The 26227-nt window shown below is 31.6% G+C and overlaps 1 long non-coding RNA gene across 1 annotated transcript; it reads left to right on the top strand.

The window, feature by feature from the left end:
• Positions 1 to 311: 311 nt before the first annotated feature.
• LOC139491979 (uncharacterized) lies at positions 312 to 26227 on the top strand. Its single transcript, XR_011656682.1, has 7 exons — positions 312 to 687; positions 4381 to 4523; positions 5047 to 5127; positions 12337 to 12460; positions 17991 to 18154; positions 18758 to 18888; positions 26108 to 26227. It is a non-coding gene; the product is annotated as an uncharacterized lncRNA (long non-coding RNA).

The following is a 26227-nucleotide window of genomic DNA, read 5'->3' as shown; positions in this document are numbered from 1 at the left end:
ATGAATTTTGTCATGACAAAATTAACTTTTGTCCACTGAAAGATAATTTTGTATGACAAAATTTAAATTTGTCCGTACAAAATTGAATTTCGAGTACAAAACCACAAGAGTCCTGTTCGGCGCCCCGTAGTAGGTGGGTCTTCATCCTGCCATTTAAAATATTTATGTGACACAGGTATTAATGGGTGTTTTTGGTGTAAATAATAATTAAATCCACTAAACGTCCTTGTGCTGGATAGATCCTTATTCTGTAAGTTAATTGTTTTGCAATATAGTTATGTATCCCGTCTTTATATATTTATATATATATATTTGTATATTTTGGCATCGCCAAATTAGACTTATCGTTGAGGCTCTAATTATAATAATCAACACCAATACTGTATAGTAAAATATCAAAGGCTCTTTGAAAAATTTAACATGATTCTATTCGAAACGAATGATACACCAAACGACAGATGTATGCTATAATAATTATAGAAAAAAAATAGGACAGTCAACAAATGCACTGTTTATTCATTTGACCTGGAATAATACGATCTGTGGAATGAATTGATTGTAACTTTATGTTCATAACAGTCATCAACTCTTTTTTATATATGGATATTTTTGGTATTTGTAGTGTCGTCTTAGTTGTGAAATATATGCAACATTGTCACTTCTTCAATCTTAGCAAAAAGGACAAAGGTATTTAAGATTAATTTAAAATCTAATTATAAGCTTTATCAAATTAAATTTAATTGTGATTATAAATCTAAACTCAATTAGGCAAAGTTGACCTTTGAAAGATTTGACTATTATTAAAGGTATTTTTTTTTCTAATAGATCTTCAACTTTTTTCAGTTTTTATACATACCTGACTTTCAAATATTCGACTTTGACCGGTCGTCATGAAGATTCATAAAAGTGCGATGGACGCATGACATTTATAAAGTGTTGTTCTTTTTCTTTAATTAAAATATGAATCATCGATCTTTAACTTCATCTAAATGGAATTAGATAATTTAAAAAAAACAACCAACATTGTTTTTTTACATTCACATTTTTCTAAAATCTAATTTAGACGCAAGAAATTGTTGTTCTAAATCTTTGATTCAAATATATATATCTTTGACCTATGCATTAAATTCCATGGAATTAAATAATATTTTTCATACACGTTTTTAAAAAGCTAATTTAGATGTTAGATGTAAGATCTTTGCTTTGTTTTGCTGCGGCATTTATTTGTTTATATTAACGCATATATTAATAAGTCACGATTTTAAGCTTTGTAATTCTGTATGTTTCTCGTAGATATCGCTGAATTCGAGTATCCCTGTGATTGTTGTGTTGGTTTATTAGTCTACTTTAAAGTACAATCAAAGAAATAAGGTGTAGCAATATTCATATAACAATAAGCCTGCTTTAAGAGACCACGTCATTTATTCATTTGATTATCATTTAAATTTGTTTCGATTTTTAAAAGTTGTGTATTGTTTATTTGGAGATGTTAGTGCACTTAGTATTTCAGATAAAAAAAGAAAGAATTTAATTTCTTTTTTATACATCCTTCATGATGGATCTCGTCCTTCTAAAAACAATTGTTGATTTTGATGTGTATACATAAATTCTATATGAATTTTAACTGAATTGTTGATACATTTCATTAGACCCTTTTATAATAAGTAGGCTTATTTCAACTATATCATAAAAATATAAGATATATAATAAAGGAGATGTGGTGTGATTGCCAATGAGACAACTGTCCACAAGAGACCAAATGACACAGAAATTAAGAGTTTATTTGTTTCTTATACTTTCTTTACTGTATGTTTTGTGTTTATATTCTTTAAATATTTAAATTTATATCTCCATTAAAATGTTTTCTATATTTTATTTTGGCCATTAAACTTAATTCTTTTTTTTCGAAACTTTCTTTTTTTGGGATAATTTATATCATTAGATTAGCTAATACAACAGCTTTGCCTCTTTTGATGAAAAAATTATCGAATTTGACGATGCATACGTAGTAGTTTATTTCGAATGAAGGACAGAAAGACAGGATAAAACGTATTGAAAACGAGCCACAACTCTTTTTTGAGATGCATCTGTTTTTGTTTCTGATCTGGACAAAAAAAACTAATGTCGACAATAACAATTTAATGTCAACAACCTTGATATAACAATATCAATACATTTGAATAATCAAATAAAGCCACGTCGTAACTCTAGTACTAATCGTTTGGGACATCAAACAGGGAAAGTAAAAACACAAAAACATAAAGTAGCAGACATGGAGTCTGAGTTAATGGTTTTATAACGTTTTATTCTTCAATACATGAGATACGAGATACTATTTCTTTTCACGGTAAATTTTAATTTTACATTGATTTGTATATGGAACACGTTTTATGTATAGCAATTTAATTTAAATTTTGTTAAGGATCATTCGTTCTGCATTCAAGCCTATGGACCAGTAAACTCCAAATAACCTTTCGACGTTGTTTTGCCTTTCATCCGTGCCGTTGTTATTAATTCAAAATTTGATAAAGATCTTTCGTTCTGCATTCAAGCCTATGGATCAGTAAACTCAAAGTAACCTTTAGACGTTGTTTTGCGTTTCATCCGTGCCATTGTTATTTAAATATTATCACAACGTCCAGTTAAAATTTGACTAAGTACCCACATCACTATAGTGCTAGGTAAAATTACTACATTATCATTATCCAATTCGTTTATCATTCTATTAAATATCAATCGATGTTTACCTTTTCTTAATTTATTTTAGTTTCTTCAATCAATTTATTTTTAAAATTTGGGATTTCTATCAGTTATATCAGTATTTAACTGTAGCAAATTTACCTGACCATATAGGGAAATAGGTATTCAGTCGGATCTTAACACCTACTTGTGATTTGTTTCAAACCGGTTTTGATAAAATATAAACGAAGAAATGTCGAAATGTTCAGGACTTAATTAAATCCGTATTTCGGTAAGATGGTGCAAACATACGATTTGTATTGCGTCTTACACTTTGAGAAGCGAATAAACTTTAACTTCTATATTCAAATATTGTGTAAGAACGTTAATTATGAGCTATGAAAGTCGAGTGGCTCGAGCACTTTTCTGAGGAAGTTTTAAAAAATTGCAAAGAAATATTTTACAGTAGGTTAGCTTTCATTAGTCTTCACTATCTGACTAACAACTTTTGGTTATATTTATAATTTAGACTCATCATTGAAGGTGGAACACGATTGCACAGTTAATTAATTATATTGATGTGCCATTTGTATGAAAGAGTGACATACTGTTGTATTATGTGCCAATTCGAAAAAATTATGCGAGTATTATCTTTCTTTAACAGGTTCATTATTTTATAATAAAGTTTAGGTTTCTGATATAATTTTGAATAATTACAAATGTATCAATTCAATATATTTCAGTGTTTGTTATTGGTGTATCAAAAACATTGATGTACGAATATAATTTCATAAATTTGAAACGTTTAAAATGATTACATTCCAATATAAAGAACCGTTCATCATTTTTGAAAAAGACTATGAATGTAAATCGAATTCTTTATCTTCCCTTGTTGATAGAATGATTGGGAAATGAACCAGAGTTATCTAATGGTAATCACAGAGAGGGACTAGCAAGCAATTTTTAATTGTAGCTTATTCAACGTAAAACAATTTTCCACTGTAAACGAATGTTACTTTAAACAAATATAAGGACTTTTTTTAGCTAAATCTACAAATTTTATTAGATATTATGATTTTTATTGCCATAGATTAATATGCTAATTTAAGAAGTACTGGTTTCACGTCTGGTGATAACATCACGAAACTTTCTGCCTACCAGAAGTGGTAGTAGCAGCACAAACGGTTAGTATTTTACTGCTCGAGATAAAAGTGTTATACCCTAACAATATTTACAAAAAAGCCCTTCGACAATTTAAAGAGAACTAAAACGATTTAGGTTTTTGAATATTTGTCTCACCAATGACAACGTATATTTTGAAATTAACCATAATCACTCTGACATCTATTCATCGATTGTACATGTAACATTGTTAAATGTGACTTATCACAGTAATAAACCACGTGGTCAAGATAATTATCAAATTGAATATAAGCAATCGAATTGAAAAGACTGAAACCCTCTTAAAAAAGAAATTGAAAAGACTAACAGTTAATGAAATCTGAAGCCCTTTTTAAAAAATGAAAAAATGAAATCATTTCATTCTTGTGTATACTGAAAACATAACTAATACTATACTCATCAATAGTCATCCAATTCCTATGTTTAGGAGTTAAAATATATGCATTGTTCTTTTATTTGCCACCAGTCTTATATATATATTTGTTGAACATGTGCATAATTATTTTTTTTTCCTGTCAGGAATAGCGATGTTTCCTTAACGCTATCAAGTGCCAAGATGACAGCCACTTGTACTATTTGCCATTAGTTGACGCTAATTCCGTTAAGAACACGTTTCTTAACTGAAGATATTTCTATAGATTCCGACATTTCCAACAAAGCAGGTAACATCATTCATATCTTTTTCATACAAATCTCAAGTCACTAAAAAGGTCTGTGTTTTCTATTCCAAGAGGGACAAAGCAATAACAACGAACAATAAGTCATTCAACATTCGCGTATAAAAACAATGAGATGTTGTATGATTACAAAAGTTATAATTTGCCACCATAGACCAAATGAAAAAGATTTTAGCAATATTCGGGGAACTTTTCGTCATTCAACAATAATAAAAATTGTAAAATAAGCGTAAACAGGTACTGGTATGCGTAAATTTGAAACAATTTCTAGAGAGAAAACGCACATCATGATTTAGGCTCAAAACAACAAACACAGCAACCAATAACAGTCCATGACATCGGACCGGAAGAAGAAGGATGAGGTGGAATACAACATGTGTCAGCACTTTACTTTTACTTACTTTGCCGACATAATATACCCATCTTAGAGTCCTCAAAGTTCCAAAAGCTAGTTTAGAGCCAATTTCATCTTTTGAATAAACCACATATTCCAGTATTTATATTTCAGTAAGATACATATGTAATGCATTTAGAGTAAAGACGTTTTAAACAGTCTGCGGAAAGCAAAGCTATATACAGCTTCTAGAATGTGAGTATTGCAAGGATGTTGAACTTAATTGTGATTTGTAATATTTTTATAACGACAGACGAGTGCTTGATATAAGAAAATCTACATCCTGCAGATATGTAAAGCTGTATATTTATAATTTTGCATTGACTTTTTTCTATCAAAAAGTAAAATAACAAAAATATCGAGCTCCGATGAAAACTGTAAACAGAAAGTCCTCAAGCATTGGCAAAATCAAAAGCTCAAACATAAAACCAATGAATAGCAACAGTAATATTCCTAACTTGGTACACATAGTCAGTTTTGTCTTAATAGGATTTAAAATCTAAATTTTAAATCAGTTATCGGTAGTGCTCATACCACTGTCCGTCGTTATACTACTTCGTCAAGTAATAGTATTTGGTTTCTAGTTGGATTATCGATCTTTGTAAGTGATTGATTTACCCATAATCCTCCTTTTGACGTCGACATTTAGGAAAAGCAGACGCATTTTTAGCCATAGATTTATCTTTTGTCTTAAATAGCTGTTTCTGTGCCAAAGTATAGCCAAAACTAAGAAGTAGAGCTTTATATCAGAGAAATATATTCCTTAATCTAAAATTTCAACAAAGTAACTTCCGTAACTTTATGCCTGTACTAATGCCGACTGCCTATCGCGGACTTACAGATCACAAACAGAGGCTTCGAACTAGTTGTAGGAAACCACAGTATTTGCTATACGACACAAACTATGAAATCTGTCAAATCTCAACAATATTTTAAAAGATTTACTATCCCCTTAGTTGGAAATTTTACATTTTTATATTATAAAATAGTGTATTTGCAGTTCAATCGATTGAATTAAATTGTTAAATCTCTGCAATAATTTGTTTACGAAAACAAATACTGTAAAAATACTTTAAAAGCGAAATGATCGGTTTCCTGGTAAATAAAAAAAAATATTTCGACATTTCTCTCTGAAAAATGACTTGTTAAATGGAATGAAATGTGTTATTTTGAACATTTGTTTTTCTCCGCAATTGGCTTATAACAAAAAAGTTATCTACTGTTTATTTAGAAAATTTTGTGAAAATAGAAGAAGTGACAAATCTTACCGTTTATACCTTTACTTCCATAGATAAAACATAATATTGACTCGTCAAGTGTCCACTCTCCAGTTTGAAGGTAATTTCAGTAACTGTGCAAATTCTTAATCAAAAGTCATGTATGAAAAGCATACACAGATTGAAGATAAACTAATAATAACCTAATCCAATCAAATTGAGTTAGGTTTAATAACAATGACAGGTTCATATCATAATAAGTATAGTGTTTAACTGGGAAGAGAGCACATGTCAAATATTTTAAGTTCACTTTTTTGCAATAACGAATACAAATTTGTCAACCAAACGTTTTGCTATAATTTTATAAACATGTCGTTATGTATTGATATAGTATTTGGATCTTTCATTTGCTTTTTTAAGGCAATAGAAAGTCTACATAATTATTGACGTTATACAATTAAAAATTGCACTTCTAAAACACTGGAAGTATCACAAATAGTACGTGACTACAAAGTCAAATCATTTCTTAAAACACTTAACTGCAAAATAATTTCATTCTGATTGGTATAGTGGTATTGTCATAAAGTTCGTTGAAATGAACTGTGGTATAGCAAACATCGATTATACTTACAAAATGTTATCACACACTATGGCAATATATCGATTTTTTTTTTATTATATGTGAATTGAGATATATAAACGCCATACAATGGAACGGAGGATGTATACAATTTTGCCACTAATAATACTGTTATGGGTTTTGGATAACATGCTTAAACAAAGGATTATGTCCGGTAAGGTCCGATTTTGGCCTTAAATTTCAGGTTCATCTAACGAAAGATTTTGGACATTTTTTAAACACTTAAGTTTCTATTGCAATTGATTCAATTAGTTTATGTGAAAGATTTTAACTGAATTAGTCATTGAAAACGCTCCGATTCAAGCTTAAATATGAAACATCTATCAAATATGCAAAAAAACGTTACTTTTCAGATGGTTTTTGTCAAAATTGGTAGTGGAGGCATCCGTGTTCATCCTCAACATTTATATATGTTATGTAATATCATCAAATACAACTTACATTTCAATATTATGAATGAACACGAATGCGGCCACTTTCATGTAAGACGGAAACCGTCTCAAATTTAACTAAAATGCTAAAATTGTGAAGATTTCAGTAATTTAGCATGACTTAATGATGCTAGTACCCGATATATGTGCATTGTATTGTCAAAAACAGCCCATATTTATGTAGCAGAAGCATTCTACTTTCCAGTAAAAAGCTAAAAGATTACATTTTCACAATTTTGTAAAACTGCTATATTTTGGGGCCAAAAAGAGGTCTCACTGAACCTACTCCTTTTTGGACATTCTAAAAATATTTCTTATATTAGCTGTTTTCATTTATACTAAATTAACCATGACAAAAGCCAGATACCAAATTAAAAGGGCACTAGCTGTCAAATTCTACTGATTTGACTCAAATTCTCATATTTTATTTATAACAATGTAAAACATTTATCGAAACTATCAAAAGTCTAAAGTTAACAGTTTACAGAGCATAGGGTCGATACTATGTAGTTTCGTTTCGTGTGTATTTTAGTCTAGACTCCATCTAATTAACTATCGAGTTGACCGCAGATGACCATATAAGCGATGTAAACCTAATTATAGATATAAAAAGATTAAGCCAACTCGTGCAATTGGATTTTTTTTAGGTCTGTTTAATTTTATTTTATAAATTAAAAATATATGCTTCTCATCGTTTTTACCGGTATAAGAAAGATTGTTTGTGGATCGAATCAGTCATCAACTGGTTTACCTTTGTTTCACTTTCAATGTTTACATTCTTTTCGATAATAACCAGTACACGTACAATGCATGCGTTGTCCATCTCTAGTTAAGGGGTTGAATTGAAGTTCACATGCATACAAATTTAATGACGTCGAATTATTCCCTTGCAAGTAAATAATTCATTATCAATGTTATTTAGCCTAATTGGACAGAATTGAACTATTTTGGATGCTAAAAGTGAAATATTGTTTCACTATTTCACTTTCGAACAAAAACAAATCATACTCAAGATTTTGTATATATCTAGTAGCTAGTGCCCCTTTAAGATTAAATTTTCAATAGAATAAACTATACATGTCAGTATTTAAAACAAAAAAATAAGTGTTCAATTAAAAGTGTACAGTTATTGATTGTTATTATTCCATATTGATAGAAATTAAATAGGTTTCTCTACATGAATATTATTTTGAATTAATAAGTTTATTCAATATTGATAGAAACTCAGTAGGTTTCCTGGTACTTTTCCTGGTACCTTTTCTTGTACCTTTGATAAATAATTCTATATGGACTAGATTTTGAATGAATAAGAATATTCACCTTTGGAAAAAGTATATTCACCGCACAAAACGTTGCGTTTACGTTATTACTTATGTCAAAATCGTTTAATGTACAATTGGTTTTAGTACATAATTGTCAGAACATACATTTCCCTCGGTAATCTCTCAGAATATGGAATAAAACAATTACTGTCTTTTGTTTCGGTAAATATGTGGTTTTATTGACTTTTGAAACACTAATAATCACTTCTATCGATGGCATCAGTAAATATCAGTTTTTCAAAAGTCAATAAAACCACATATTAACATGATCAAAAGACAGTAATTGTATAATATTCACTTGCAGAAAAAGTATATTCACCGTGCAAAACTTTGCATGCCTTTGCGCGTATAACTATATTGAAATAGTTTGATGTACAATTTGTTTATCGTATATAATTGTCATTACATATATTTTTCTCGGTACTCTCTCGGTATATGGAATAAAAGAATCGCTGTCTTTTGTTTCGTTAAATATGTGGTTTAATTAACTTTTGAAAAAAAGCAGTTAATTCCATTAAATATCAGTTTTTCAAAACTCAATAAAAACACATATTTCCCTCATCAAAAGACAGATATTGTATGATATGTTAAATCTTGCACTTACAATGAATAAAAAAGAAAACTGAAAAAGTGATGTTAAATCTCATAACAGATCTGACATTCGTAGACAGGCTCGACAATTTTCGAGATTCCTGACCAAATCTAAGGAAAAAAATGTCCAGCGCATTTGCAAACACGCACAATTTAATTTTGAGGTAACAAACAATTATATAACTATATCATACAGAATAAATTTGTTGTAAATCTACATAAAAACCCATCAAACTTCAGAAAGTACCAAGAACTTATAGATAAATATTCAGTGTCTGCTTTAAAAGTTATAATTCATGGTCTTTCGTTGTTGATATAAGTGCTGAATTGTGTACTTTTTATTACTTTATAGAATTTAATTTTATTTTTTTGTGAGCTGTTCCTTTTGATCGTATAATTCGAAATAGCCAAAATGGCACTTATAATAATACAATGAAAGTCTTACATATAAAAAAAAGTAAAAAAATCAATTGTTTTTGATCTTTTCAATTATGTTTACTAAATAGAGAAGGACAGCATCTCTTAATGTACTAGTGTTTATTTACAGATACAGATTTTTGCAGTTGTTAAAATGGAATACGATGACAGGAGTAGGTCCAGTAAGACACATATTTGGTCCCAAAATATAGCAATTTCACAAAATTGTTAAAATGTAAATTTATAGCTATTTATAAGAAAGTAAAATACTTCTGCTACATGAATATGGATTGTTTTTTTACAATACAATTCACATATATCGGGTACTAGCATCATTTAGTCATTTTAAATTACTGAAATCTTCACAATTTGAGCATTTGAGATAAATTTTAGACGGTTTCCGTCTTGAATGGAAGTGGTTGCATTTGTGTTCATTTTTAATATTTAAATGTTGTATTTGATGATGATACATAACATACACAAATTAGGGATGAATACGGATGCGGCCACTTTCATTGTTGACAAAAACACTGAAAAAGGTGACATATTATGGCATATGTTATAGATTCTTTTATATTTAAGCTTGAATTTGAGCGTCTTCAATGACTAAATCAGTTCAAATCCTTTGCCTTAACTAATTGATTCAACTGAAGTAGACACGTAAGTGTCTTTAAAAAGTGTCAAAAATCTTTTATTGGATGAACTTGAAATTTGAGGCCAAATTCGGCCCTTACCGCACCTACTCCTTTTATTCAAAATTATAAACAAAAATTGTTTACTTAAAGGTGTTTTAGAATACTGTTTGAATAATTTAAATTTGAAGTGTCATAGAATATATAGTGAATGACCAACCATTATTTAGATTCATCGTAAAAATAGGCAACCAAGAACTTACAGACAATAAGTTTTGAATCCCTTTGAGCAATATTTTTGGTTGAATAATATTTGATAACCTTTTTCAAATATGTATCATATCTTACCTTTTCTAAGACCGGTTCCATTAAGTAATTTTTAGAAGAAAAATAAATTTAGAAATTAAAATGTCAATTGTTCTTAAACAATTGAGAGGTCTTTCCTTTGATAATGTAAAATATATGTTCCAATAGACGTAGAATGTATTGAACAGCTTTAAAACACACTGAAAATCCTTTAAATAAGGTCAAAAACACATAATTCGCTATATGGGACATGACCTTGACCTTTTGACCTTTGTCAAGGTCATTAGTCCCCAATGTCATTGCTGAAGACCCCATGGGTCTAGGACCTTTGGTTATATAGTAAAAGCTGATTTTGTCTTTTCAGAAACCTAAAACAGGGGTTATGCCCCTTATAAAAAGGTCAAATCTCTTTGGTCAAAATGTAACAAAGTTGCGCCGTAATGACCCAAACATTTTCCACTATTTAAAACTTCTGTAAGTATAATGGTTTCTGAGATTATCCCATAACAAGGTGTTAGGTCAAAGGTCAAGGTCAACATACAAATTTGACCTTCAGGTATTTTTCAAAGATACATGAATTGATGATGTTTTGTGAAGATCCTAGGTGTCTACGACTTACAGTTTCTGAGTTTTGGTGGCCAACCGACACCTGTTAATTTTCATAGGGGCATAACCCTACCAATGAGTCGTTGAATCTTTTCGATCCAAATGTAACGAAGAACCGGGGTCTGGTCCAGAACAAATTTCACCCTTTGTTTTTTTTCTACCTATTACGGTTACGGTGTTGGAACGATAACAAGGTTTTTGGGCTTCGGAGGGATTACTCCGAACCGACAAAATATTTCGACTCACAGGGTGAGTTCAGGATAGGTATTCATGACACCGATACAAAGTGTGAATATGAAAGCGACACATCTTACGGTTAACGCGGATAAATTTGTCAAAGTTTGGCGGAACAAAAAGAATAATAATAGTCAGAAGAAATACAGTAAGGTCTTTCCCTTTAGTAAAAGGAAAGACCTTAACTAGCAGTTATGGTGAGTATATCTCAATGTACCGGTTTTATAATTTTTCAAGAAATCACAATACAGATAGTATCAGTGTCATTCGCCATCTTATTACTACCACTGGGTCGATGCCTCTGCTTTTGTACTTTTAGCTTTTCATAGTTCTTGTATACACGTGAGTTAAATACTTCTTTCAACAAAACGTTTGAATAGTGTGATTAGCCATAGCTATCCGTGTCACTGTTCAATCTTCGTAATATCCGGTTTTAATAATTTTTCATTTTGGCGTACAGTTTGGCAAAGAGTTAGAATCAAATTATAAATTATCGACTGTTAAGTTTAAATATTCTGCCATCGTACATTACAAACAGAAAAAAATTTGGTATGATCGCAAATGAGATCCTTCTCTACAATTGACTATATGACAAACATGATTTATTTTATAATACCAAATGGCCTTTACAACGAGCAAAATCACTACCGATAGTCAGCGATAGATGATTCCAAGCAGACTTGATTTATAGTCTGCATGAGCACGACTGAAAGGCGAACGCCATGCAGTTCGTGCAAATGTTACTTTCATAACTGTCGTATGTGAGTCCAGAGAATGAAATTGTCATTATCTATTTTATAATTTTTACTCTACGTATATGTGACTTGCTACTTGACCAGTATCTAAAACATCAAATATTTAGATAGTGGTGATATGAACAAGTGTAGTTAAAACAGTTTGAATTATTTACCTGACAAGAACGTCAGAAAATTAATTAAACAATGTTATATTTTTAAGAATTATAATTAACTCATGAAAGATATCATGATTAAAATTGTTGTTTCCCAGATTTAAGTTTATGCTACCAAAGACTATTCGGTGAAGAGGTGAATAATAGAGTTAAAAATACAGTACGAAGTTGAAGAACATCAAGAATTCATATTACCGAAAGGTTTTGTGAACTACAGCTAAGGTATTATATTGTTATTAACAAAATCCTTAGTATTTCCAACAATGCAAAGTTGATATCGCTTAATCTTTGACAAATCTGCTCTCTTCAATGCTTTTAACAGATGGAAGTTCTAACATAGTGTTATTTTCAGATTTTCTACGTCTATAGGTTGATCGTCAGTGGGACAAATCTCTTCCACTATTTTCAACATATGAAATAAAACAAATATACATGTATATGTTATATGACTGAACAATAACAATGATGATAATTAAACCTGTGACAAATATTAATGTCCCAGATAAAACGTTATAGATAGTAAATAACATATTAGATCCAACCCTCAAACGAACATACACATTGAACAAGTAAAGCCATAACAATGTCATAGTTGAATGATTTCTAAAAAATCAACCAACCAGAAATCATTTATAAACGTTCTAATAAATTATCTGATGAACAATATTTTCAATTGTGTTTATCGGTAATGGTCTTATCAATTTTGTAGTTTAATATTCATAAGAATTCTGAAATCATTTGGTGATTTGGGTTAAGTTTCTGTTCAGATTAACAGTAGGTATGCTCAAAGTGTTCAAAATTACGTCCAGGAATACATGAACATATAAAAGAGGTGGTATAATTGCCAATGAGACAACTCTCCACAAGAGACCAAATGACACAAAAATTTTCAACTATAGGTCACCGGACGGCCTTCGACAATGAGCAATGAGCAAAGCCCATACCGCATAGTCAGCTATAACAGACCCCGAAATAATAAATTTAAACCAACGGCCTAATTTATGCACAAAAAATGAACGAACAATAAATATGTAACACCTCAACAAACGACAACCACTGAATTACAGGCTCCTGACTTGGGACAGGCACATTCATGTTAAGCTATTGAATAGTAAACGTTCCAACTGTACCCATCAATTGCAGAACACTGCGTACAAAACATCGGTTGACACATGCCAGCAATGTACAGTTTTAGAACATTCTTGATATTGAAACAAAATATACGTGGATGTGTACGGATTGATTTTTTAGTCTTAGATGCATGATTTGTTTTATTAGTTGTTAGTGGCTGTGAACTAGCTGTCAGATAACTGCGAATACTCTCAGATCTGTTCATTGCATCTTTTTGTAGTCGGGATGTATAAGTACCCGGCCACGTCCACTTGTATTTTTGTCCATCTGATGAGTTAAGTCTTTTCCAACTGATTTTTATAATTCGTTCTTATGTTGTACTGTTGTACCATTGTCCCAGGTTAGGGGGAGGGTTGGGATCCCGCTAACATGTTTAACCTCGCCACATTATTTATGTATGTGCCTGTCCCAAGTCAGGAGCCTGTAATTCAGTGGTTGTCGTTTGTTTATGTGTTACATATTTATTTGTCGTTCATTTTTTTTTACATAAATAAGGCCGTTAGTTTTCTCGTATGAATTGTTTTACATTGTCTAATCGGGGCCTATTATAGCTGACTATGCGGTATGGGCTTAGCTCATTGTTGACGGCCTATAACGTGACCTATAGTTGTTAATGTCTGTGTCATTTTGGTCTTTTATGGATAGTTGTCTCATTAGCAATCATACCACATCTTCTTTTTTATGTGTTACATTTTCTCTCCAAATTTGAACCGCACGATTAGTAATCAATTGATACAAAAAGAAACAATGCTACAAACAATCTCTGCCAAATTAAACTATTAAAGAAAAATCCGATTTCGCTTCAGTAGAGGTTAATGTTGATTGAAGGCATGCATATTTCATCAAATTCAATTTAAAGTAGACTAGTCTATCATAACAGCATGATCAGATTATTTAAAGCCGACAATATATTCAAACGAGCAGATTGGATAAAAACAACCAGTAGCAGCTGATGGACCATAAACACTTACATAAACTATAGTTAATGAAAGTTAATGCATATGAAATGCTTAAAAACTCTATGAGCTGAAATTTTTTGGAATAATTCTTTACATATTATTCAGATAAACTCTTCGAAGGTTCGAAAAAAGGGACTTGAAAAAAATGACTGAATAATGTAGATATAATGTAGAGCTTAAGGATTAACGGCGGACATCTATTTTTGTTTTTAAATACAAACATCAATATTCTAGAAGACATGATCTGATCGATTATCCTAAGCAAATGCTGACAGATAACCAAAGTTAAAATATACTAAGTACTTAGATGTGACAGACTGCAAACACATTACATTAAGCGTCTGTTAACTGATAGGCGAATGACAGTTTACAAAAAGACGCTTCGTTTCTGATTTTAATGCACCAACCTTACAAACGGCTATATCATATATAATTAAAAAGCTCATTAACTGTTCCTTCTGTATTGCCTTGTCGTCAATAATTCGCACGGTGTAATGTTCGTTAAAGCAATGTTGAAGATCAAAAACTGAACATTCCTAGATATTGCTAGTATTTAACAAAATGTCCTTTTCTTGTACGTGTATACTATAACTAAAACGTTGATTGCGCAAAATTTACAGAAAAGTGTAACTATAACAAAAACTTCCAAGAAATGATTGTTATAAAAGAAGAATGTGTTCTGATGTTTGATTATAATATGCCAAAACATAGAATAGTTTTATTGTTTGTAACCCAAAGCCACCCCCCCCAAAAAAAAACAACAAAAAAAACAAACAGTTGAACTATGAACACCATTGGAAAACAGGGATTTTTTGACTTTATTGAATAGATAGTAATGTCAATATAAGCAAAAAATGATTAACCGTATTTGAAAAAAAGAGTAATGGAAGAATTTTAGGGAACAAGCTTAAACAAGGTATTATATCTAGTAAACAAGTTTTTCCGATGTCTAAACACATGTTACGAGGTTTTTTCTCGTTCAATATTCGAATGAAAACTGTATGTGCCATGCGCTTTCAAATAAAATATCTGGCGAAATCCTTTTAATGTTACCCTATTATAACACTCTATATTAGTTGTTTTATCAAATAATAAATTAGGTATTGTTCGCACATTTCGGTCCCATTTGTTCGCAGTGGTCATTCTGTGATCTGTTTTGTCTTCGACTGTGGTTTGCGACTTTCTCCTTGTTATTTTTGATCCGTCTTTCAACCAAAAAAGAAAAAGAAAAAGAAAACTAGTGGTTCAAAGCTGAGTAAATAAAAGACAGAACGCAATACTCTGGTATCGATGCAAGACATAAACAAAAAAAGTAACACAACAAAAATACCTAACTCCGAGGTAAATTCCAAACGGAATGTCCCAGATCAAACAAAACCAAAAACTGAAACACACCACACCAATTGGAAAACAATTTGCAGAGAAATACTGCACTCCGAGGAAAATTCAAATCAGAAAGTACCTAATCGAATGGCAAAATCAAATAATAAAGCACATCAAACAAATGGGCAACAACTGTCATATTCCTGACTTGAACCTCTCTCATTTTATATAGTAAAAGAAAAATGTAAGAATCATCTTCTTCCTACGTCCTTTTTCTATGATATTTTTATTAAATATATCCATCTGTCTTAAAAACTTTGTAATGAGGAATATTCCTCCTACATTGCTGGGCAGATTTTAATGAAGTTCCAAGTTGTAAAATGCTTTTACGCTATCTCATAAAATTAGCACAATCTTATCAAAATGTAGAGCTCTGATTTTGTCTTTCTCATACAATATATGAGCGGGTGAGTCGTGACTAATTTGAATTTTAGTTAGATTGTTTTAACCCGTGTTTTCCCCTCTTGTACCTACTATTTTGAACGTTTTTTCAATGTCAGTTGGGATCAATTATTAGTGTTGTGATATCTTCACACTTTTAGACATCTGAACAAAAAAAAATAACGCGAGAAAATCACCACCAGTTGCTGTAAAATCAATTTTAGAGGGCTAAGTGCAAAATGAATATCCACAACATGAATTTTTAGATGGCAAAAAAAGTTAAAACCTTAAAATATTCAACCACAATTTTCATTTTTCTCACAATTGTATAATATTTCATATAAAATCACTTCATTTTAACCATATGTATTGTTGACGGTGATTACAAGGTTTTCCTCACTAAGGTCGGTGGTTCCTTGGCACTAGGTGGACCCCCACCAATAAAAACTGATCGCCGTAAAATATTTTAGTAGCTACACGTGGTGACTTTCGGTTAAAAACTAACAATCAATCAATCATATGTACAATGTACTTCTATGTTAACTATTCAGGAAGTGTAAGTATTGTTATTGCGATTTGGTGGAATTTACCAAAAAAAGTGGAGAAAGTAATGTTAGTATCTATATGGTTGCAACATGTCTCAATTCATTTACAAGAAATAACTTAGTTTGAAAGAACTGAATAGTAGTAACTATTAAATCATAGACAATAATTTGGTTTTTCACTCATTTTCATCATTTGCTATGACATTTCGGGAAAACGATGCTATTTAAAAAATCCGACTATTATCATCTGTTCTATCATATTTTCACATTTGCATACAGCATATTATTATTCAGAAGACAGCATATTGAAAAATGCTGACTTCTTCTCAAATTATGAATTGTCTGTCCTTGACTGTTCATCTTGATTTGACGGCAACTGCACAATTCGATTATCTGACGGCCGGGCAAAAATGATAGTACAGATGATGTGATTTCAAATGGTATATGCTTTAAATGTATGTTAGTTGGTACACTAAAATGACATTTTATTGTTTATGTCACTCGTCTATAGGTGACATGGGACACTTTGTATTCTTAAAGCAGACAACCGATATTAATATCTTCAATTTTCATATCTTAATTAGACCTAAGGATAATAGCCTCATATTGAATATCAGTGATTTTCCTTATAACTTGACTAATGTAATTACTTGGACAGAACAATTTTCCATTAAGTTAACAAAAAAGTATATATGCAAAGAGACACTGTAAATGGTTCAACCACTATCTAGTTCAATAAAATGAAGCTATTTTCATGTTTTAAAAACAATGACGGTTTCGGCAATATCAGGAAAAGATTACCTTACCAGTATTTTGGCAAAACTTTTAGGAGTTTTTGGTCCTCAATGCTCTTCAACTTTGTACTCTATTTGGCCTTTTAAACATTTTTTGATTCGAAGCGTCACTGATGATTCTTTTGTAAACGAAAAGCGCGTCTGGCGTAAACATGAAATTTTAATCCTGGTATCTATGATGAGTTTATTTGTAACCACTGTGTCGATGGCACTGCTGGTGGAGATTTATTTCCCGAGGGTATCACCAGCCCAGAAGTCAGCACTTCTGTGTTGATTTGAGTTATCATTGATATGTTCATAATTATAAAATAACTGTAAACAAAACTTTGAAATTTTGAAACACTAAGACTTTTCTACTTCAGGAATAGATTACTTAGCTGTATTGTGGCAACACTTTTAGAAATTTTTGGTCCTCAATGCTTTTCAATTATGTACTCTATTTGGCCTTTTAAACATTTTTTTTATTCAAGCGTCACTAATGAGAAATATGTAGAGGAAACTCGCGTCTGGCGTAAATATAAAATTTTAATCCTGATAATTATGATGAGTTTATTTGCAGGTATTAGACTAAGGCAACAGTTTTACATAACTATAAGAGGAAAACAACTGAATACAAGAAACACTAAACTGCAATGAAAATAAAAGCAAACATACAGTGAAATGGAATATACTATAACAACTGCCATACCTCCTGACTTGAACAGGAAATTTTAAGAAAAAAAGGTGGGTCCATAATCTTGACTTGTAAAAAAAAATGGTGGATTGAACCTTGCTTTATGGCAAGCCAAACCTTCCACATAAATGGCAATATACATAATTCCGCTGAAATGATAACATGATTTGAGAGGAATACTGTGCAATCAAATACACGAACACTCAACATAGAGAAAAACGTAACTCAATAATATATTAGTACATTACAACATCTAAACCGCAGAATAACAACAAACACCACCCATGATTTTACGAAAGCACACCAGGACACCACAAACGAAGAATAAACTGCGCGTAGCATGAATGGATCAACAACACAAAAAGTGACATTTTTTTTGTTACATTTATATGAACACAGGTAAATTTCAAAAAAGAAAACATTTATCTGTTTTATTTATAGACACGTACAAGAAAACTTAATGTGGATTGATTAGCATACTATTTCCATGACATGTTTTTTTTGGGACAGAATGAATAATACTAGTGTACATGTTCAATTCGAACGACACAGGGTTGGTGATGGTAATCTTATTTTTGTGTGATAACATGTTCAAGAATTTTGTATTTAAATAACATGATAACACAACCTGGTCAATTTTTGTCTTATTTCAGGTTTTGGCAAATTATTGCAGTCAAACTGAAACGGCAAATTAGAGATTTTAAAATGCTAGAATTACTGCTTATTGCATAATAACCATTGGTTTACAGAATTGATGACATCGCAGATCAAAATTCGGGAACAAGTAAGAAATGTTTTTTTTATATGTTAACTACCATATAATAACCGTAAAATCGTCTGTATGCATGTATATGTTAAAGGAGATTTTGAATCTTCTAGTTTAAAAAAGAATATGTGAAATAGATATTCCTTGTGTTTAATGTATTTGAATGGAATTTAATAGCAGTGATTCTAACCACCATTAACATAAACCAACGTGTTCATTGGAGAACATTTAAGCCGAAAGCTACAGGTCACTTTTGCACCCACACCAACAAAAACATTTATTACCCAGAAGAATGTGACCTGTAATGATGGGAGTTGAATATCAAAGTGAGCCTTTCAGAAAGAAGTATAAACAGAGTTAAAAGCATAGCACGGAACAATGTGTTACTTGGAAATACTTTTCTCTCAACTGGTGACATGTTGACAGGTACCTCAAGTAAACTTACTCTTCAATTTGTTAAATATGTATCTTTTTTGCCAGCTGAGAATGGTAAGTACGAATAAAAAAACGTGTCCCAAAGGCCTTTCAATTGGTTAAAAACGTGATTCGTATTCACAGTTATCCGCTGTATTAAGCTGGGGTCACACATTGACGATTTTTGCTGCCGTCCTTGACAGAACCATTCCAGATTAAAATTTGTCAAAAGTCTGATCAATATCCTGTAAATCGTGGATGGAAATTCAAACTTTAATTAATATTTGTAAAATTTATTTTTAATCACGACAAAAATCAGATATTGTTGAGGAAGCGTGGATATTCAACCGTTTCCTAGCGAATTTGTCCCGATTTTCCCGTTCTCAATACGCTTCTAATCCGATTTGTATCTTTCACAGGATAAAATTCGACCGAGTCTGTCACAACTGCGTCCCGAGATCAGACAGTGACCAGACAGTGTACCGACGCTGACGGAATTTATTCGTTAGAAAACTGTTGATATATTCGGGATAATCTAGTAATGTCGGAACGTAATCGTATCATGGTCCGCTCTTGCGCACAGTAAACGGCTTTGTCTGGTCTCAGTCGTATTGCTTTCTGTAATTGTCGGGACTCTGACGTTGGTATCATTGACGAATTTTGCATTAATAACGGGACTGATCGGGAACAGTTTCGACAAAGACTGTTCGCAATTGACAAGATCTGGATGCAATCTGGACACAATCGGTAGAAAAACAGCAATGAAAAATTTCTCCAGATCATTCCCCTTCCACGGGACATCATCCAGAAAACACAGAACAGTTTTGGGATTTTGATCCGAAACAGCAGAATCTGTCACGACAAAGTCACGGTTGTAATCCAACTAGACAAAATCGGCTGAGTTTCCCGAATGTTACGGGACGCAACTATCTGTCGGGGTGCTTCGCCGAACAACCAGGACCATTCCCCGACCCGTAGGAATCTGTTACAAACTTAAACGACTGCGTTCAGACAATGATAGGACATTCCAGATAATTATGGATAATAATCAGATTTTTTTCAATTTTCGTATCTTATTGCTGTCTGATCTCAAACGGGTGCAATAATCGGCAATGTTTGAACGCCGCATTAGAAGTTTCCCGATTTAAAACCATATGTTATTTTAATGATCGGGCGGAGCTTAAGTGCCAGTTTGCATAAGGACAGTCTATACGAAGATGTGTGAAATAATGTTGATTGCCGTTATAAATATTATTACTGATTTTCTAATCACCTACATATATCAGTGTCAAAACAGATATGCAACAGAACTGAGTGAACGATATGATCGGGCGAATAAAATAGTGAAAGACTGATGCATTTGTAGCATTTATATGTGCTAAAGCAGAGTATTTAAAGTATCGGCTATTATATTATTCTGCTTGGAAATTTTCTGATTGTGAGATTTATTCTAAACGTGATTTATAAAAAAATTGCATAAAACATAAAATAAGTCTATTGGCCACTTATTCCTGAAATTCCCCCCTGTCAACCATAAAAACAAGCTTCCTGAATATGTGAATATAAAAAAGAATAAGAAAGCGTTATAGAATAACCAGATATGCATATTTTGCATCTGATGTTGTCATAGCTCTACTTTTATAGCCACAAATTCAAAAATGTGCCAAATTTAACATGTTTTTTTATACTATGCTTCACTAGAAAACCAACGGCTGTGTCTCATTATTTATTTTGCGAATACCCATACAGTGTTTACATATTTTAAAACAGATCAATGATAATAACTGAACACTTCATTTGTGATATTACATTGGTTATTCTCATCGGATTTTGTCTAATGCTTAGTCCGTTGCTGTGTGTGTTACATTCTAATGCAATTTGTATGTATCATATTTTTTTTATTGGCTAAAAGTTGGCCGTCAAATCCACAGTTGACCAGGCGTAACTAAGGAGGGGCAACCATTTTGAAATAATTGAATCAACAAATGTTCGATTACTACTGTATAATCGAAAATAAAACAACACTTACCTTGAATTTGCCGTTTTAATGCTTTGTTAACTGATTCAGGAAGCTTGTTTTTATACTATGCTTCACAAGACAACCAACGGCTGTGTCTCATTATTTATTTTGCGAATACCCATACAGTGTTTACATATTTTAAAACAGTTCCAAGCAGAATCATATCGCAAATTCATGTATTTGGTTTTGTTGTTATATCGGTTATTCTCATCGGATTTTGTCTAATGCTTAGTCCGTTGCTGTGTATGTGTTACATTTTAATGTTGTGTCGTTGTTCTCCTCTAATATCTAATGCGTTTCCTTCAGTTTTAGTTTGTTATCCAGATTTTGTTTTTTTGTCCATAGATTTATGAGTTTTGAACAGCGCTTTACTACAGTTGCCTTTATTTATCCCAAAACACCTGTCTATAGATGGACTGGTCTATGATAAGCGAACGGAATAAAATCCGCCCAGTTAAGTGAAATAGATCAAGTAATACTTACGTATTAATTGTAGTAGGAACTGAGAACCGTCATTATATACCCATACGCTACGCGTCGCCAGTAAAACTGCATTTGCGACCGTCAAATCTACAATTGACGGTGGCAACTCTTCAACTACAGTACTGTTATTCCTTAATTTTAATGTTGTTTCGTTGTTCTCCTTTAATATTTAATGCGTTTCCCTTAGTTTTAGTTTGTTACCCTGATTTTGTTTTTTGTCCATAGATTTATGAGTTTTGAACAGCGCTATACTACAGTTGCCTTTATTTATTCCAAAACACCTGTCTATAGATGGACTGGTCTATGATGAGCGAACGGAATAAAATCCGCCCAGTTAAGTAAAATAGATCAAGTAATACTTACGTATTAATTGTAGTAGGAACTGAGAACCGTCATTATACTTTAAAATAATGAGATATGCTCTAAATGTCAACGTTTGTTTTTTAAATCATTACAAACAGTATTTAGAGGATGTGTAGCTATAATTTGGTATTATTCCAAGGTAATATTTTTTTTCTATTCATAGTCAACGATATTGTGTGTACTAGATTATGATTTCAACGAACTGTTGCAAGTTACCGTTAAATGTACATAAAAAAATGTCATATCGGTGGTCAGGAAACTTTACCAATAAATAATCATTATCGTCCCATTCTTTAATAGAATAAGTTAGTGTCACTATTTTGTTGCGTTTAAATTCATTATCTTTACTATTTTTACATTTTGATGCATCTCCGAAATAAAAATCATCATACACAAAAAATTATACCACAGTTTGAGTACGAAGAAAGGTGAAAATAAAACATACGCTAATAGATATTCAAAGAGCACACGTATCAGTATAATTTACTTTAATTATATGACAACTGTTCTAGTTTTTCAAATTTAACGATTCAAGACATTGGTGTTTTTTAAGGAAAGAGTTTTTAGAAGAACAAAACACTTCAGTTGGTAATAAAAAAAGACGACGACGAGAAGAACGCTGTTTACTCACTCACTATGAAATCCCAGGTCTCTAATCGCCTCAAAACAAAATATCTATATTTAGAATATCAAAGCCGTCCCAACTCAGTTCTTTTAAGGTCTGTTTAATTCATGAACTTGTGTGCAACTAAATAACCTCATAAAGAATCACCAACAAAGTAATTTAAAAACGTCGAAATCGTTCTCAAATAAAACGTGAAGCTAGTGTTTTGCTAATACACATTTCAATTATTTTGATTTCATCATGATGAATAATATATGATAAAAATAATACCACCAAATCAGCACTTTTTATTTTTTTTACATTTAATCCTCTTCATGTTCTTGAACACATAAGGCATCAACAAGGGACCTCCAACTCGTTCTATCTTTCGCGATTTTTTTCTATTTGATTCCAGGTGTAACCATGTCTTTTTATCTCTGCTGCTATATCTCTTCTCCATGTGCCTTTCGGTCTTTCAGGCTTTACAGTTGAGTAACGTGCCAACTGTACTTGATTAGTAGCAAATCGGGGAATATGTTTTATTCAGGGCTGCGAACAAAGGCAACCATTTTAATGTATTTTACATGAATTTATATTGTACAAGAGAAAATCACAGCTACAGTCGTCCTTTTAATTCAAGATAAGAAATTAAAATGAATTGTGTTTGAAATTTACCGAGAAAGAAAAGAAAATACATAGAAATGTTTAAATAATGATTAATTCAAATATTTATTTTTGATTTATAAAAAGAGGGGCAAAAGATACCAGACGGATAGCCAAATTCATAGATCGAAAATAAACTGACATCGCCATGGCTAAAATATTAAAAAAAGACAGACAAATAATTGTACAAAAGACACAACATAGAAACCTAAAGGCAAAGTAACACGAATCTCACTTAAAACTGGGGGTGGTCTTAGGTACTCCGGAAGAGTCAGCAGATCCTGTTTTGCATGTTGCACCCGTTGTGTTGCTCATGTTATTACAGACCCGGTTAATAGTTAAATCCGGTAAGTTACATTCGTGGTAAAAAGGGAAGTGGGTTGTATACAACATAATGAACATATCCGATATCATCTGTGAAACAGTTATTCCATAACGGTCAACCAACGCGTAATGGCGTCCGTAAAATATACGAAGAGATGATTTCAACTGCACCGTTTGGAACTTTTGGTTTAAAAGCTTCCTGGTGAGCAACAACCCTCTATTAAGGCAATCAGGATAGGTAAAACAAGCTCAGGAATATCGTATCAATTTGGAGTTATATAGTCCGTATGCAGGTGCTGCTGAAATGTTGATACATAGACATGGAAAGTTCAGAATTAGGAAGCTTTTGTCGTAAATTTTTGTTTTCAACCGACCATCATTGTCAATTTCCAGATTTAAGTCAAGATATGAAGTACACTTATCTGCATCTGTTGTATTCTTTATCCATAGGATAGATGCGTTCATCATAGTCACATAGTCACCAAATTTAGAATTATTTAGATGAAAGAACATCATTTATATAGCGGAAAGTAAAGTTAAAAAATATTGCCAACTTCTTTTCTTTCTTCCTATGAATTTCCTGTATGAAATCATCCTCATAATAATATAAAAACAAGTCGACGAGAAGAGGGGTACAATTGGTTCCCATTGCAATTCCGACAGTCTGTTGTAAAACACGTTCTCCAACAGTAACTAATATTTTGTCATTTAAGAAATCAAGCATGTTGATAATGTTAATTTCTGTTAAATTTTTGTTCGAATCAGAGTGATTCTTTACAAAGTAGGAGTTATCCCTTCCCAAGACATGATACTTATATCTACGTTCGCCAGTCTTTTTTATGAAACAAAGCAGTTCCAACTCTTTCAATTTGTCTTTTAGTTTGGAATGAAGAATAGTTGTGCAAAGTGTAGAAAAGTCAAATGTTCACAAGATATTTGAGACAACAAATTGTAAAACTATATTGGCATTAATCACGCCATTCAGTTGTGGATTAAAATGTTTGAAAAGGCAATTAAAATTGTTCAGCATTCATAACCAACAGGTGTTTTTAAAAGACAGCCAGACAATATAAAAAGTCAATCATTTGAGTAGATATAGCTGCTGTTTATGTTATGGATAGCATTTGTAGAAATCATAAAAAGAAAAAAAATCGAAAAAGATGAACTGCATGTACCTAAAATAAATTATATGCCAAAGAAAATTCCAAATGCAGATATTTTTTTTTTTTAAATCTGATGAATGTCTCAGAAAATCAAATTTGAGGAGAAATAAAGGCAACATTAGTATACCGCTTTTCAAAATTCATCAATCGATAGAGAAAAAAAACAAATCGTAAAAACAAACTAAAACTGAGGGAAACGTATCAAATATAAGAGAACTACGACACAACACCGAAATGTAACACACACAGAAACGAACTATAATGTAACAATGGCAATTTTCCTGACTTGGTACAGGGCATTTTATGAAGAAATTGTAAGTTGAACCTGGTTTTGTGGCATTCGAAGTCGGTTATGCGCTAATACCTTCCTATTTTCAAATTGGCCCCCAGAAAATAAGTTTTCAAGAATTTTTATCAGGAAATAAGGTTACAAGAAGTTTTAGACAATAAGTTGTGAAGCTATATTTGCATTAATAACGCCATTGTGAGTTGTGCAATTTAAATGTTTGAAAAGGCTATAGACCCAAGTTTTACATATTGAAAGCTTTTCTGATATACTTAGTTTTCGTTTTCCGTTTTCATTTAGATTTAACACAAAAAAAAAAATCACAAAATAAAATACTCGAAAAATCACTATTATGGTGGTTTTTTTTTAAACGCGTTGTCTCTTTTATTTAAAGATACTTGATTTTGATCAAACGTTTGATACACTAAATAATGTTAGCCTGTATTAAAACAATGACACTGTTCACGAATTTAAACAAAAAATAATTGTTAATCTTCTTGTTCTTCGACCTTCTTAATTAGAACGAAAATTATTAACACATTTACCAAATATGTTGTTTGCACTGACTGCCAGAAACTATTACAATTTGATATTCTATTATTTAAAAGCATTTTTTTTGGTGGAAATATAGCTTTATCTAGATATAGGAAAATGTGGTGTGAGTGGCAATGAGACAACTCTCCATCCAAATAACAGTTTATAAAAGTAAACCATTACAGGTCAATGTACGACCTTCAACAAGGAGCCTTGGCTCATACCCAATTAAATTTGTTGGAAATCTTGTTAATTTGAAAACAAACTTACCTGCCTGAATACGCTATACATTCCTAAACAATGTTTGACATTCACTATCAGATTTAAATTTGTTTTTAACAAAAATGTTTGTATTATAATATTTTTATGCATTTATATTTCAGAGAAAATAAAAACAGTAAACCACAGCTGAGTCAATTTCCCTAATACGCCTCAAATTGAGGAAGCCTAAAGTAGTCCGTTAACACAAGAAAATATATCTGCAGTGATAATTGACAGCTATC

Source organism: Mytilus edulis, chromosome 1 (assembly GCF_963676685.1).
Source record: "Mytilus edulis chromosome 1, xbMytEdul2.2, whole genome shotgun sequence".
In the NCBI taxonomy this organism is placed as follows: domain Eukaryota; kingdom Metazoa; phylum Mollusca; class Bivalvia; order Mytilida; family Mytilidae; genus Mytilus; species Mytilus edulis.
The sequence above is the reverse complement of the archived record's forward strand: the minus strand, read 5'-3'. Positions and strand labels throughout refer to the sequence as shown.